We start from the raw sequence: 14,218 nt of genomic DNA, 5'->3' as shown, positions 1-14,218 counted from the left end.
CTATTATAAAAATACTCACTGATCTTTTGTGAAACCCAAGAAACTGTTTCCTCTTAACTTGAAGTTTGCATTTTGTGAACAGTTTAAGTAACTTCTTCAGAAGCATTTGGACAAAAAGTCCAGGAGTTGCCATAACTTTTCTTTTACAATATTATTGTAGTTTTATCCAAATTCCACCAGGTGTTGCCAAAGAACATACAGCCAAGGCAAAGTTTACAGCTGAAGTGGAAGTTGCTCAGAACAAGTGTGTACATTTTCATGAACACAGCCATTAAAGCCTTTTTCTGAAGCGGGAGCACCTTCCCTACAGATTTGAGAGTGTTCCTCTCTTCTTTGTATCCAAACACCAGGAATCAAACAATTTGGTACAGACTTGCATTGTTTATGGGGCTATCACATTCTTAAAAGTCGTTATTTCTTGTGAAAGGAAGCTTTCACTCACAGGCTGTAGGTGAATAATATGCTGGTTTAACCATTAGTTACAAACTACTGCAAATATTCCACTATGTTACTGTCTTAATTTGGGGTGCTGGGGTGTCCTTTTAGTGAGATGTTCAATTACTAACATTTTGTGTATTTGGTGGGTTAGGGATTTTTTTCATTCCAATAAGCAAAGTTGCTATAGACACTTTATTCCCCCAACCTTTGGTAAAGATGTTCCTTTCCTTTGTTTGCTTTTTGTCTTGCTGAGTCAGGAGATTTGCAGATCACAAATCAGTTCTGTTTCAGGGTTTGTCTCATTCTGGGAAGAAAATGTGCTTCTGAAAGCCAAGGTTTGCTTGAGGTAATAAGAGCCCCAAACTTGTGGCTGATCTCAACAGTGCAGTGCAAAATGCTCAGGCAAGCAGCACTCGGTGGCAGCAGGAATCAATTCGGAGCCTTGGTGCAGAGCAGTTTCCATCCTGCCTCCCTGGTGAGTCCAGCCATTGTGCTCATGGCATCAAAAGCAATGTGCATTTTAATTGCTATTCTTGTTTGTGAACTGTTGCTCCACTACTGCTATGGTTTAAGTGGAAAAGGCTGGATCGTGGGCAATGCTAGTTGCCAGAAAAGGTGTAACCAGGGACTGCTCGTGATGGTGATGCACAAAATCTGTGTCAGGTACTGCTCTGAGCCAGGCACTTTGAGGGAATCCTCACTAACAGGTAATTGGGAATCTCTAGAATGGCAGCTTTACATTCTATAAATGCTGTGATGTTGTCTTCTGTGCTTTAATTAAAGCTTTCACTTTATTGTTGTGCACAAATGTTTTCTATTTGAATGTTTATTGAGTGTTCAATAGCAACGAGGAAACCAGGATTCTTTGGGGTGGTCTGGCATAATCAGTGTGGGCTGCAGAGATAAAGGTGGTTAAGGGAGAAGGAAGGAAAAAACCTGAAATGTTGCAGTTACTTGAAGCAGAAGCATGTTCAGAAATGTGACTGTAGCTAAGACTGCACAAAGAAACTCATTGCTTGTAAGAAATCTAGGGCAGCGACTTCACCTGGTGGTATTTAATTAATTACTTATTGAGCATTATGTTTGCTTTCCCTTGGGATGTGATCTCCCTCCTTCCACCCAGAAGCGTCAACTAATGATCTGAATATAGAATATTTTAATTACTTTAGATCTCAGTAGATGTTAGTATGTAGGTAATTTGCTCCCTTTCATAACTATATGAGTACAGTAGATAACTCAATATTGCTGTAGCTTTCCTGGGATCCCATTTTATCCCCATCCCAACGCACTTGACAAAGAGGGTGGAAAGGAAGAAGAGGAAATATAAATTATCCTACGGAGGTGAGATTGGATCGGCGTTTAAGCGGGGAGGTGTAATAGAGATGCTGTGATCAGGTGCTGAGAGCCAAAATCCTCACAGCCCTCGTGCCACTCTGAGCAAAGGTACTGAAGATTGAGCAGTTCTCTGATGTGGTCTTATCAGTTTGAGTATAATGTAAATCCTGTTACAGCAGCTTTGTCCGATCTGCCTGTAGCTTTGTTCTGAACCTTTCAGAAACAGTTCACTGAAGCAGAAAGAACCCTGTGAATTGATATTATAAACCTGCATGGTTGCTTTATTCATTGTTGAAGCAACAGAATATAACAGAAGTATTTATTTTAGTGGATTGAGGATACTTTTTTTCCTCCCTATCAACACGAGCAGAGGAAAAATGTTCTAAATGCAAAAGAGGAAAAGCTAATGCCATAATCATATCCATACCCACTCAGAGCACAATCCCGTTGAAAGATAATGCAGAACACCGTATGTTTAAACTATTTTACACATTCAGAGAGATTTTTAAAATCCCAAAGTGTTGTTATTTCCTGCTGATGTAGAAAAAATATCAGGTGATGCTATTATAATCAGGAAATAATAGTCCTGTGAAAGAAAAGCTTCTCATAATGCACTTAGTCTTTCCAGACAACTGTATTTTTCTAAGCACCACCTACCTGCTCTCTTTGGGGCTGAGATGAGCCTTGGCAATTTGAGATTGCATTGTATTCACTTTCTTGCTGGTGGGCATTTCTTACTGAAGTTCAAGAGCATGAAATTTCTCTTTAGTCTCACTGCTTTGATATGGTATTTGCCTAATAATCAAACAAATTAAAGTGTGGAATAAAAATTGATAAAACTGCAATATCTTAAAATGAAGAGGCTGAAACAGTAAATTGAGTTCCTTGTAATAATGCTGCAGTGCCATGTTGACCCTTATTCTTGAAAATCAGTTTTTATGTCGTGCATCAGTAAGATGTGCGCTATTTGAACTTTTCAAGTGTCACATAATCTAAAAATTCAGGCATTATACTTGAAGATCTTCTGCAGAGTTTTAATTAACATTTGTAAATTATGCAGATATGGAAGCCCAGCTCTGTTGGTAGATATTTGTATATGCTATCAATGATTTTCTACTACTTAAGATGCATTTTGTCTTGTGTGGAGCACTTACAAAGTGAGTTCCATTACAACTAAAGAGTTTTTTAAATGGAAAGTACTCTAAGATGAGAGTTATTTAAGACAGAAATATTTTTGTTTACTGCTCTTAAAATTTCACTGCTTCTTTAGGTGTAGTGTAAGGAGTTTCACGCTGAAGCAGAAATCAGAATAAGTTTGGGTGGATACAAAGCAAAGTCTGACAAATTTTAGAATGTGATGTAATGGGTGCGGGTGCCTTATGGGATTAAAAGTGAAAGGGTGCTTTTGTTTTCTTTCTTTTTTGATTTCCCCTTGCAGGTAGAATAGTAAGAAATGACATTGTCTTAATTTCACACGTTTTAACAATTTTTGAGAGGCAGGAATGCTCCTGATTTTCCATATGTATCTGTTTTTCTCTTTACATAGCAAATATTTGTGTGACTTTTCATGGGATGAGTGGTGCTGTTCATCCTTGGTAAAGGGCTTGGGGGTTTCAGGGAGTCTTGAAACAATTGGCAGTGCAGTTTTAAATTGTGAATCTTGGATGGGCACTGTTTGCTTCATTCTTATTTCAGATTCCAGCTACATAAATCTGACAGTTGGAAATGCAGTAAAAAGTAAAGAGGCATAAATGGAGTTATTTTTGCAGATTGCTATTTTTTTTTTTTTGTGTCCCCACACCTCTCATCAATCCAAATGTTTTGTCCATTGACCACAAGACACTTGCATCTCTAAATTATGAGGACACACCTGTTTGTATTAGCAAGATGGATGTTTAACTGATTTAGTAGCCAGGTCATCTCTCTCTGATCACAGTAAATATTTGCATTGATTAGAAGGAAAAGCAAGGCCTGTTTGCAAGGCCAGGAAGTTGTATTGCCTCAAGGTGCTGCCTTTTTTTTTTTTTTTTCCTGTTTTATGTGGTTTTCATTATTTTACTTTTTCTCTTCCAAAGTAAACTTAAAACATTTCTGAATGGTTTATGGAAAAATAAGGTGTATATGTAGTGTCATGTTTTCACGTTTATAGATCTCTTTCTTCTAAAGTTTGTGGAATTCCTTGCAGATCTGTTTTTGTATTCAATTTTCCGTCTGAAACAATTCCTCCCATTTTGTACTCTCTAGGACTGTAATATTTGTCCAATGATGAGCTGCATCCAACATTTTGTTAACTGAAATGGGAAGTGACAGACTGACTAAAAGAAAATGTCCGTGTCAAAGAAACAATATTACTTCTTTCTCACAGATTACTGCATGCCTGGGCCCTGAAGACTCTGAGATTGCAGGTGCACTAAGGTTTCATATTGATCCATGTTAGCCTAATTTGATCAGAAGAGTGACTTCTGTATCGTGTTATTTTCTTCTATAGTATTTGATTGAGACGGTCAAACACTGAGAATATTGTGCAGGAGAAGGAGGGATTGGAAAGGAGAGACATTCGAAAAAATACAGATTTGTTAGATAAATTCCATTTGCATTGATTTTCACTAGGGATATATATCTTTTGATGGCAGCTGTCTTCAAAATAATAGCATAATAGATAATACTCTGTTACATGATTTTGTATTTTTATTACTTCTTTTCACTGATATTTGTAGAATAATTTAATCACTGAAGTTGGTCAGTACCTGCCCACTCAGCAAAGATATTTTTCTTTATTTTATTGTCAGTGGGTTTTTTGGCAGAATAGAAGGAAACCATAGTTGTTATGCGAGAATATGAAGTTGGAAAATGTTGGAAGAACTACAGAATGGTGTGAAAAAGTATCAGTTACGTCCTAGTGTTGCAGCAGTAGGTCTGGAGCACAGGGAGTGCTCCATCCTCAAGGACACAGCTGTGTCTGCTCTGCAGTTGGGCTTTGGCAGAAGATGACCTGCCACCTCAGAGTCCTGGTGCTGCTTTGGGGAGCTCCTGCCCTTTTAAAGCACCGTGAGATGATCACAGCCTCAGAGCTTCCCTCATTGCATTGTGTGCAGGGACTGGGAGCTCAGGGGGCAGGGCTGGCAGGGTGCTCCTGACTCACCTGCTCCTCCCAGCTCCTTCCCTGCCTTCCTCACACACCGAGCTAACCAGCTCCTTGGAACCCCTCTCCCAGGTTTTCCAGGGGAGGTGGGTCCTGCTCTCCCTTCCCACAGTCCTAGCAGGGAGCTCACCTTTCCTGCAGAGTCACCCCTTTAGGGACACGCAGTTTGCTTAAGGTGAAAACGCTCCAGCGGGATTTTTCTCGCCAGTCTCGTGTAAAGGAAACACATGATCTGAAAATTATGTTGTCTAAAAGTTTAATATTAAGACATGAGAAGCCATTAGCTTGCTGTCATTCTCTGGCAAAGATCCTAATTTTGGTACCACATTTATTATTGGATGTCTTCTGTCCAGTCAAATAAAAATAGCACCAAAAGCATCCATTTTGTACAAACTGAAAAAAGACTGGTTGTGCAGTAACATGGTAGAAACCTTAGTGAGACTGGGTAGTTATCACATGGTGTCATCACATCATTTGCAGAGCAGTTATTAGTTTTATTTTTCCTTGCAGTTATGGCTCAGGACAGGGAAAATGTGGTATATTGCTTTCTTTTTTCTTCTTTTTAACTCAGGAGATTGCATGCTTTGTCAAGAGTGCATTTGTTAGTCTCAGTGTCATATTTATATTAAAGACATAACAGAATCCTAGTGCACTACCAATTGCTTTTCATTACCCTTGTCTTTGCTTGCAAAGGTCATCACCTCACATGTGAATCAAATTTGGAAAACAGTATTTTCTTTAGAAGCAGAATTGTACTCTGAATTTCAAGGCAGTGCAGTTTGAGAAAGTTGATGTAACATCTTCCCGAGCTTCCTTTTAACAGCTGAAGATAATTCAGCACCTTTGTGTGGGCAGATTGCATTCTCCCCTGCCAGAGTTGCCTTGCTTTTGTTTTGTTTCACATTTGAATAATACATTTGATTACCATGGCAAATGTTGCAGCGTGTGCACGCCTGACTGTAGTGCCTAATTAACTGATGATAACAAGGCAGGATTGCCCTCTTCTCTTTCATAAGCAATCATATACATGACAGTTCTTTTATCTTTCTTCAAAATTGACTTGCTCTCCTGACCCTTAAGCAGCTCCTGTTTTGTGTGTTTACCTCTGCCTTTGCAAGACTGTTAATTTTCTGTGGCATATCCTATCTAGTTGTAATTAACACATCGAACAGCCAAGAAATAGTTCTGCTTGCAGATGCCTAATGGAGAAATGCTGTTTTTCCAGTAATTCTACAGCTTCATTTTACTGATCTCCATTGACCTACGAGGGCTTTGGGTTGGGTTCTTTCTGGGAACAACTACAGTGGTGTAATCCTATTTAGGTAGAGAAAACAAACTAAAACATCAGTTTGTGTACAAAACATAGTTTACCTCCACATATAAACTTAGGGGCAGTCACTGGTAACTCTGGTGAAGGTCTGAATTTAGCAAAGTTAAATTGGAGATAAACAGTGCTGTCATCTTGCATGTATTTAATCCTGAAGTTGAAGGCCTGTTCTTGTAATTAGAAGCTTCAAGAAGCACTTGACCTATTTTAAGGAAGCATTGAAGTCGCATGTACATAAAGCAAATATTTCCCACCATTGTGTCTTTAAGTGAACTTAGATTCCGAATAGATGAAACCAGGATTTCTATTTACTGTTTTATAGCTAGACTGAGAATAAAGCCATAATGAATCCAAGTTCAAAGAGAGGAAGGTGGAAGAGGAAAGGTTGGTAGTTACAGCAATAAAAACAGGGGCAAAAAGAACAGCTTTTCTGAAGGACTCAGGCTGGAATAATAATGATAGAATTGTCTAAATCGATATATCTCTTGTCAGCCTCACGTCTGATGTTTGAATCAGTCAGGCCTTTTCTGCAAGAGCTTTCCTCAGGAATATTGAATTATTTATTATTTGTATCTTTTTTCCTTCCCTTTCTGATGATTTTTTTTTTTATTTATTTTTTCCTAACTTAGTAAAATTTGTTTTTTATGCTGCCAGGTTCAATGTTGTCTGCTGTTTGATAAATAGCAGTAATTGGGTGTATAGCAGAAGTCATGTAAAAATGTATGACTTCAATTACATCTGGAACAATTTTTTCTTTATATTGATCTTTTTTTTTTCTGTATAAGATCTGCTCTTCATAGCCTCCAGTGCTGAGTTTTTAAAGAATTACTCTATGTCCATATGTTGGCATGCACTTTTGAACCCATGCATATTTTTTTTTTAAAAATGGAGTGCTGTCTTGAATCAGTTCTGCCTGAGCAGTAAGTGAAAAATTAGAGTCATTCAAATAGTGAAATATTCATATTGTATTCTAGTCAGATGAAGGATTGCATTACTTTAAAATTACAATGCCTCCTTACAGTCCCTGTTTCTCTTGTCTGAGATAATGAAATTAGGGTTCTGGCCAATTAATGAAAACATCATTTATTAGCAATTATAATCTAGATAAAATTAAAATATGTGTTTTGAAAGTCATATGGTAAAGTACTCCAATTTAAATCTGCAGTTGTACACCATAGTGTTTAGGTTTGTAAATATTATCAAAGGTGCCAATATAATAGAAATGTACCAGCTGTAATTCCAAATATCAAGTCAGAATTCTCATTGTGCTCCAGCTGTGATGTTTTTAAATTGTTTTTCCTCTTTATGTCAGGCCATGAGGTGATAAATAACTCGATCCAAATGTTTGATGCTGATTTATGATAAAACGGGCGAGTGTATTTGCTCTGAAATGTCTTCATAGGTCAGAATAAAGCAAGGGCTGAATTTCCTGTTTGGACTGGCCTTGTGGTTTGCCCTGGCATGGGGTGATGGACTGGGTAGAAATTGAGGTCTGAGTTCAGGCTGGACCAGAGTTCAAGGCTGTCAGCACTGGGATTGTGCATAGGATACTGCTCTATTCTCTCATCCATGTTGGTTTGCATTGTGTGCATTTTTGAGGGAAATGCAGTGGAGTATTGCCTTGTCCTTATTAAATACATTTTCTGTTCATTATGTAAGTCTTTGCCTTGCGTGCTTCATGCTTCAAACTCTTCTAAAGTGAGATTCAAAGTAAAGGGTTATATAAACAGTCATATTTATGCCATCCAGCGGTGGATCAAAGGGAATATTTCTCACAATTGTGGTTAATTTATGTCATTTGAAAATGTAATTACCTCATGATTACTGCCTGCTTGATGCAGCCGCAGTCTGTGTTTTTCAAAGCAGTCATGGTCTGGGCTGGTGGTGGACAGGAGTGCTAAACAGGCTGGAACCTAAACCCTGCAGCTCCTGCTCTGCTCCGTGTCCTGCTGTCATTACAGGCACAGGATAACTGAGAGCAGAAATTGCAGATTTTGTTTCAGTAGCTGTGATAATTCGGTGAACTGATAGAGATTCTCCTGCTTCGAGAGGAGCTAATTCTCAGGCTGTTAATACGTGTATATTGGCAGAGAAATATCTCCTGTGTCTCTAAAGTAGTTTGTTTAGGAAACCCTAACTTGAAAATAACCTTTCAGGAGCAGCTGTGTAATGCAATTTATTTAAAGAGTGCCAATAAATGCTTGAATCATTATGTGGATGATCAGATGAAGCTAAGGTTAAATAGATAAAAAGAGGTTGGGTGGTGTTTTTACCCGAAGTCTTGTTTAAGCCTCACTAGTCTGTTTTTTCCTGTAGCAGTTTGACAAAATTGCCTTTCCTACCAGCAGCCTGTTAGGTGCTGTGCACAGAAACAAAACCCTATTGTTTTAGATTTTCTTTCATATCATGTAGGTGTCTATGCCATACCACCCACACAGGAAAGCAAGTGAGCTGTGAAATATATTCATTGTTAGAGTACAGGGGAAATGGAGGCAAGCAATCGGCAGTAATAATGTACGACAGCAAGGGGAGGCTGCCAACATTACCTGCATTATTTCGGTTGCCTTTTTCATTATAGGTTCGGGAAATAGGCAGCAATTCGATTATGGCATGATTTGGGATGGAATTGCTTGCCGTTCACTGACCCTGTCACAAGGGGATCAAATGAGAAGTCAGCTCAAATAAAGTTTATAGTGTATTAACTGGACCAAGCATTGCCTAGCCTGGGAGCATGATTTTTCATCTTCCAGGGTTTTGTAACTGCTTCTCAGATATATTTGTACCTTAAGGCGAGGGGGGAGGGGGAGAGGGGAGGAAAAAAAAAGAAAAAAAGAAGGATTGGCTGAGATGTATAGGAATGAGCTCGCTGGCCAATAGTGAACATTCCCCTCCCCTCCCATGTGCAAATCTCTGCTCCTCTCTAGCTTGTGAGAAGCAGCGTGATTAATAACACTGAGGGAACCTGCCTGTTGGATTATTAATTTTCCATCCTTTTTCCTTTCCCTTACGCATACCCCTGACGCTTGCTTTTTTTTTAAAGAAAGCTTTTCTTTTTCTCCCCCTCCCTTTTTCCTTTCTTTCATTTTTTTCTTTTTTTCTTCCTTTTTTTTTTTTTTTTTTTTTTTTTTTTTTTTTCCTTCCCATGGAGCTAACCACTAGCCACTAATATTCTCGTGGCTACCCAACCCTGCAAGGGCTTACTTCACAGCGGGGTGAGTTTGTATATTAAAATAGGGGATTCCGCAACGAAGCAGCAACAACAGAAAGGAGAAAAAAAAAAAAAAGAAAAAAAAAAGAAAAAAGGAAAACCATCACTGAGATGCTTGATTACAGTACAGTTGCCTTTAGCTACTACTGCTAAAACTAGAGTTAATGCTGACCTAGAAGGCAAGAAATGCGTTGCAGCGTCTGCCTGCTAGTTTAGAGAGCACTGCCCTGCATGGGCAGACAAACATTGCCTCTCCTTATTCCAGCTCATTAAAACTGGCCCTTTAGAAACCTTGATTGCGTAGAGAGGGTGCAAATGGAGAGAAAATGGGGGTTAATGGTCGGTAATTGGACAAACTGCGGGGTTTTGCTGGTGATGCTCGTGGAGTTTTTCTGCCTTTTTTTTATTTTTTTTTTTTTTTTCTCCCCAAAGAAGGCTGTTCCAAGGCTCGCTGTGAGGCAGGGCATTAATTTGGGGTGTGCAGTCGCACGTAGCCGGCTGTGAAGGCGGTGGTCGCGGAGCGCTCCCCCCGCAGCCCCGGGTGCGGAGCGGGGACAGCCCGGGGACACCGCGGGGACACCGAGGGGACACTGCGGGGACAGCCCGGGTCCCCCCCGTGGCTCGCTGACCACGTCATGTGTCCAGTCCGTGTGATGGGGGATGGAGCAGCTCCGCGCTGAGCTCAGGTGCCCGGGTCTGAGGAGTTTGACCAAGTTGCTGTGTTGTAATACCGTGCCATGTGTTTCGTTCTTTCAAATTCAAATAGCAGCGTGGAGACATTTTCTTTTGTTAATTCCCAGTGAGATACCACGAATTTCTTGCATAGAAACACATTACAAAATATCCAAAAGTTCGCAATTAAAGTGTTGGCAAACTTGCACCAAATAATTTTATAAATATGCATGTGCACATACAGCTGGTAGTTCTGTTGGGGAAAGGAGCAGACAATGCCTCAAGAAAACACTTCGTGTGGTTTTTGCTGAAGGTAGGATGGGATGCTGTACTTCTTAACCTATTCAATACTTCTCAAGTGATAAGGAAAGAAGAGTAATATAGCTATATAGCTATTTTGGACTTATAGAACATGCACTGCCACTGGTTTTAAATTAAACTTCTATTTAAAACCATAATATGAGTATTCATAGTTTCTCTCGTGTTTTAAAAGCACTGATGCAAGAAAGACAAAAGATTTCTTACCTAATGCCAACATAGACAGCATGCATACAGGCATTGAGCACATTGTATGATAGAATAATATCTCCAGTTGGAAGGATACCATAAGAATCAATTAGTCCAAATCCCATATAGGTATTGAAAATCCATGTATGTCATGTCTTCTAGCATTTAGCAGAAAGGAATTATTTTATAAACTTTACAGGTGTGTGCTGTAAGAGAGCTGGTATAACAATCTCAGTATTCAGTGTCTATTTGTGTTGTTTTAATAATATTGCTCATAATTCTGCACAGTGCACATGTTGTCATTGTTAATTTTCACTTACTCTTTATTGGGAATTCTTGCCTTTCTGTGGAAGGGTCTGTTTTGTCCCTGGAAGGTAGTTTATAATGTTATTATGCTGTTTCCAGTTCAAGTTCGAGATGGGTGGAAGACCTGGGGGCAGAGCTTTTTTGTTTGGCTTATTTATTTTATTTTCATTGCCTCTGAGATTATCAGTGCATTAGTAGAAAGAATTGTCATTGATTGATTGCTGAGCCCTAATTGTGTTTTATCCCTTTTTTTTTTATTAATGTTGGTGGCAGCAAGTCTTGATGTGCATGAACACTTTGGCTTACAGAGCAACAAAAGCACTGCAACTGCTGTGGCTTGTTCTTAGCAGAGAATCAATGATAATACATTTTATTTCTCAAGAACTGTTTTGATTTTACTATAACTGCTCCTTCTATCGCTGAAACACATTTAAGCCTGCAAACAATAACTGTGAGTCAGGTCTCATTCTGACATTTGCATGTGTTATGTTTCCATCTACTCTCGGTGAGCAATAGCCTGATGTGCCTGGATCAAGTAATGCCTTACTTTGAACAAAGTCTTGTGTTGTACTTCTTTTGCAGCATGGTTAAATAATCATTTATTTTGTTGTTTTTGATGCCTAGGGATTAGGTCAAGTAAAACAATAGCGAGAAAAGTAATTTTTGATTGAGTAGTTGAGCCCATCGCTTTGCAACTCAGACTGCAAAGGCAGAATAAACTTTGTCATCTCTAAAATGGTAGCATTTGTTGAGCATGTTGAATTTAGACCCCTACAATTATAGATCTGTCAGGTGTTACAAAGCTAGTGCTTATGGTTTTTATTGAATTTTATAATCTAATGGAGGGTTATGATACTTCAAAAAAATTGAAGTCAATATCAATAAGATTGTCTCCAAATTAAATAGCAGGTGTTTGTGGTTTTCATTTTATTTGTATTTTTTTACTAAAGTAAAAATAGCTGGGAATAAAAAAATCGACAGGGAATAACTCTGTAGCAACTACTGAAAAATACGTTCTGGGTAGAATCTCCTCCACTGTTCATAGGTGGAACAGTATTGCAATAGTACGGCATTTTCTTCTCATTGTTGCTGACAGATTTGTTCTAATGCTGCCTCCAAACCATACAAGCCTCAGCTTATCTCAGCTTGCAGTCACAATGTTGACACGCGTATATCATAATCTCAGTCATCTTAAAATGTACAGTGTTGGTGAAGGCAAATTCGGTCTTTTTTGCAGCCATCATTTATTTTATTATCTCTACCCTTAACTGCTCTATCTGTGGTAATCATACGTTTTGTGGTCAAAAGCGATTCCTTATCTCTGTAGGTCGGTGCTTATGATGTGTCCGGGCTTCTAAAGACTACTGTTAGTAATTCCTAAAGCTCTCAGAGAGTGATTAGGGGAGTCATGATTGCTCACAAATTGAGTCTTTTTTCTGCTTGACACTGATCCTGTGATAGTCTCCCCACTTAATCCTCACCAGCAATTTGCCTATAGTTGCAGCTAACAGGAGGTGATTAGAGGGGAGTTGCCCACTGCCTTTTTACTTCTGTTGTAGTGGCACGTCAGACAGAGGCTACTGAATCAAAGCTGTTTTCCTATTAACTCAACACCTCCTAATGCATTAGAGCCACTTTTATCTAATCACAGTGTGCAGCTTCCAGCGCTATTTTAATGCGACTTGGGATTCCTTTTAAAACATCACAATGAGCATTTTTAAAATTGGAGAACAAAAAGAGAAAAGCAGAATACCATAAGATGAAAGCAAAATAATGACACTAACAGGTCTCATCTTTTATCAGCACGCGCATGTAACCCCGATTAAAATTACAGACAATTGTCGCCCTGCATCAATAGATAAGCAGACTCCACTTTCTCTAAGCAGTAGTTTAATTGCAAGCCTGGTGACAGGTAACTGATGTCATACTTTTGAAGTGATAATGGCATGCATTTACAAGTGAGAACAGCACCAGTGGAAGGGTGACAATGGAGAGTTAACTTTTCCAAGTAGTATTTACAAGAAGGAGAATATGAAAGGCCTCAGTGAAAATTTATAAATATTTGCTACTTATTATTTTGACCAACTTCTAAAACATCAAATATTAGATTGGGGTTAATTATTGTATTGCTATGATACAAAATCTTCACCCTGAAGCCTAATTCTCTGCTTTTATAAGTTTTGTTTTAAAAGAAGCACTGTTTTATGCTTTGCTACTTTGTTGACAGAGCTGTTAATTATTTTAAACTGTTCTAAAGAAACTATAGGAATGGGTTTAAAAAGAATTCTGCAGTGGAATACAATGCAAAAAATGTCCAACTGCTCTAATTTAAAGTTCCTTATCTCCTTTCTTTTCTTGAGGTTTAATTTGCTGATGATAAAGGTGTGTTTCAGGAATATATTAGTGAATATATTTTATTTACATGCTTTAGAGCATATAATATGAGCAAGTTATTTTAGCATTCATTAACAATTTGAAGTGGCCTGCTGAACTATAGGAAAACACTCATAGATTGTGTGTGTGGGCTCAGCCAGCTCATCCCACTGAGAGGCACAGACACCTCAAAAATGTCACCTGTAATGACTATTAACGATCTCATTTGATCCTGCAGGACAAGAGCAAACAAAACTGGGCAAAGTTTTCTGCTTTCAGGCTGTTGAGAGAGAATTTCCTATGCAGTACACACATATAGATAAATAAATGCATCAATCCTGGAATAGTGAAATGTGTCCATTTCTGGATGTGCCACAGGTCTGTCATGTATGTTGATATGTCTTGAGACACATTTTCTGCAAAAACAATAAACATTGTTTTGCTCTGTGGGTTTGTATATTTTGTTTGGTTGGTTGGTTTTGAGGTTTTTTAAGAGAAATATAAAATATGGGAAAATCCTGGTGCCAGTGTTCTGTGCCTCTTTTCATTTGGCTGGCCAAAGCAGACAGGGCAGGAACAAAGCCTGAACCAGGTCACTCCGGAATTCCTGCTCCTTATTTTTCCTTTCACAGATTGCTGTTGTCCTGCTGGAGCTGTCAGCTATATAGAAAAACTTTCCCATTATGAGGCATGCTAGTCCAAAAATTCCCACCTTGTGCTAAATCCTTTGGAATGGGGTTGGATCCACGAGGGAATCCAACATGGAACTGAATTCTGTTTCAGAACCCATTTTGCAGGAAACGTTTTGCTGAGGAACTGTTATTCTTTGGTTGTTACATTTTGTCTTCAACTCTACATTGTGTTTCTCATTTTTAATATGGCTGCAAAAATGTATCCTATAAATTTTTAT

The 14,218-nt window shown here is 38.7% G+C and overlaps 1 protein-coding gene across 50 annotated transcripts in view; it reads left to right on the top strand.

The window, feature by feature from the left end:
• Window positions 1–14,218, top strand: part of RBFOX1 (RNA binding fox-1 homolog 1) — a 1,116,721-nt gene that overhangs the window by 925,967 nt on the left and 176,536 nt on the right. Inside the window, exon 1 of one of the 50 annotated variants that reach the window (XM_088174515.1) lies at window positions 9,202–9,454. The exons of the other annotated variants lie outside the window; for them this stretch is intronic. The gene's annotated coding sequence lies outside the window, so the exon portion shown is untranslated. Of the gene's footprint in view, window positions 1–9,201; window positions 9,455–14,218 lie in introns of those variants that run through there. 50 annotated transcript variants of the gene reach the window in all.

This window comes from Sturnus vulgaris, chromosome 16, assembly GCF_052056855.1.
Source record: "Sturnus vulgaris isolate bStuVul1 chromosome 16, bStuVul1.hap1, whole genome shotgun sequence".
Lineage (NCBI taxonomy): Eukaryota > Metazoa > Chordata > Aves > Passeriformes > Sturnidae > Sturnus > Sturnus vulgaris.
The sequence above is the reverse complement of the archived record's forward strand: the minus strand, read 5'-3'. Positions and strand labels throughout refer to the sequence as shown.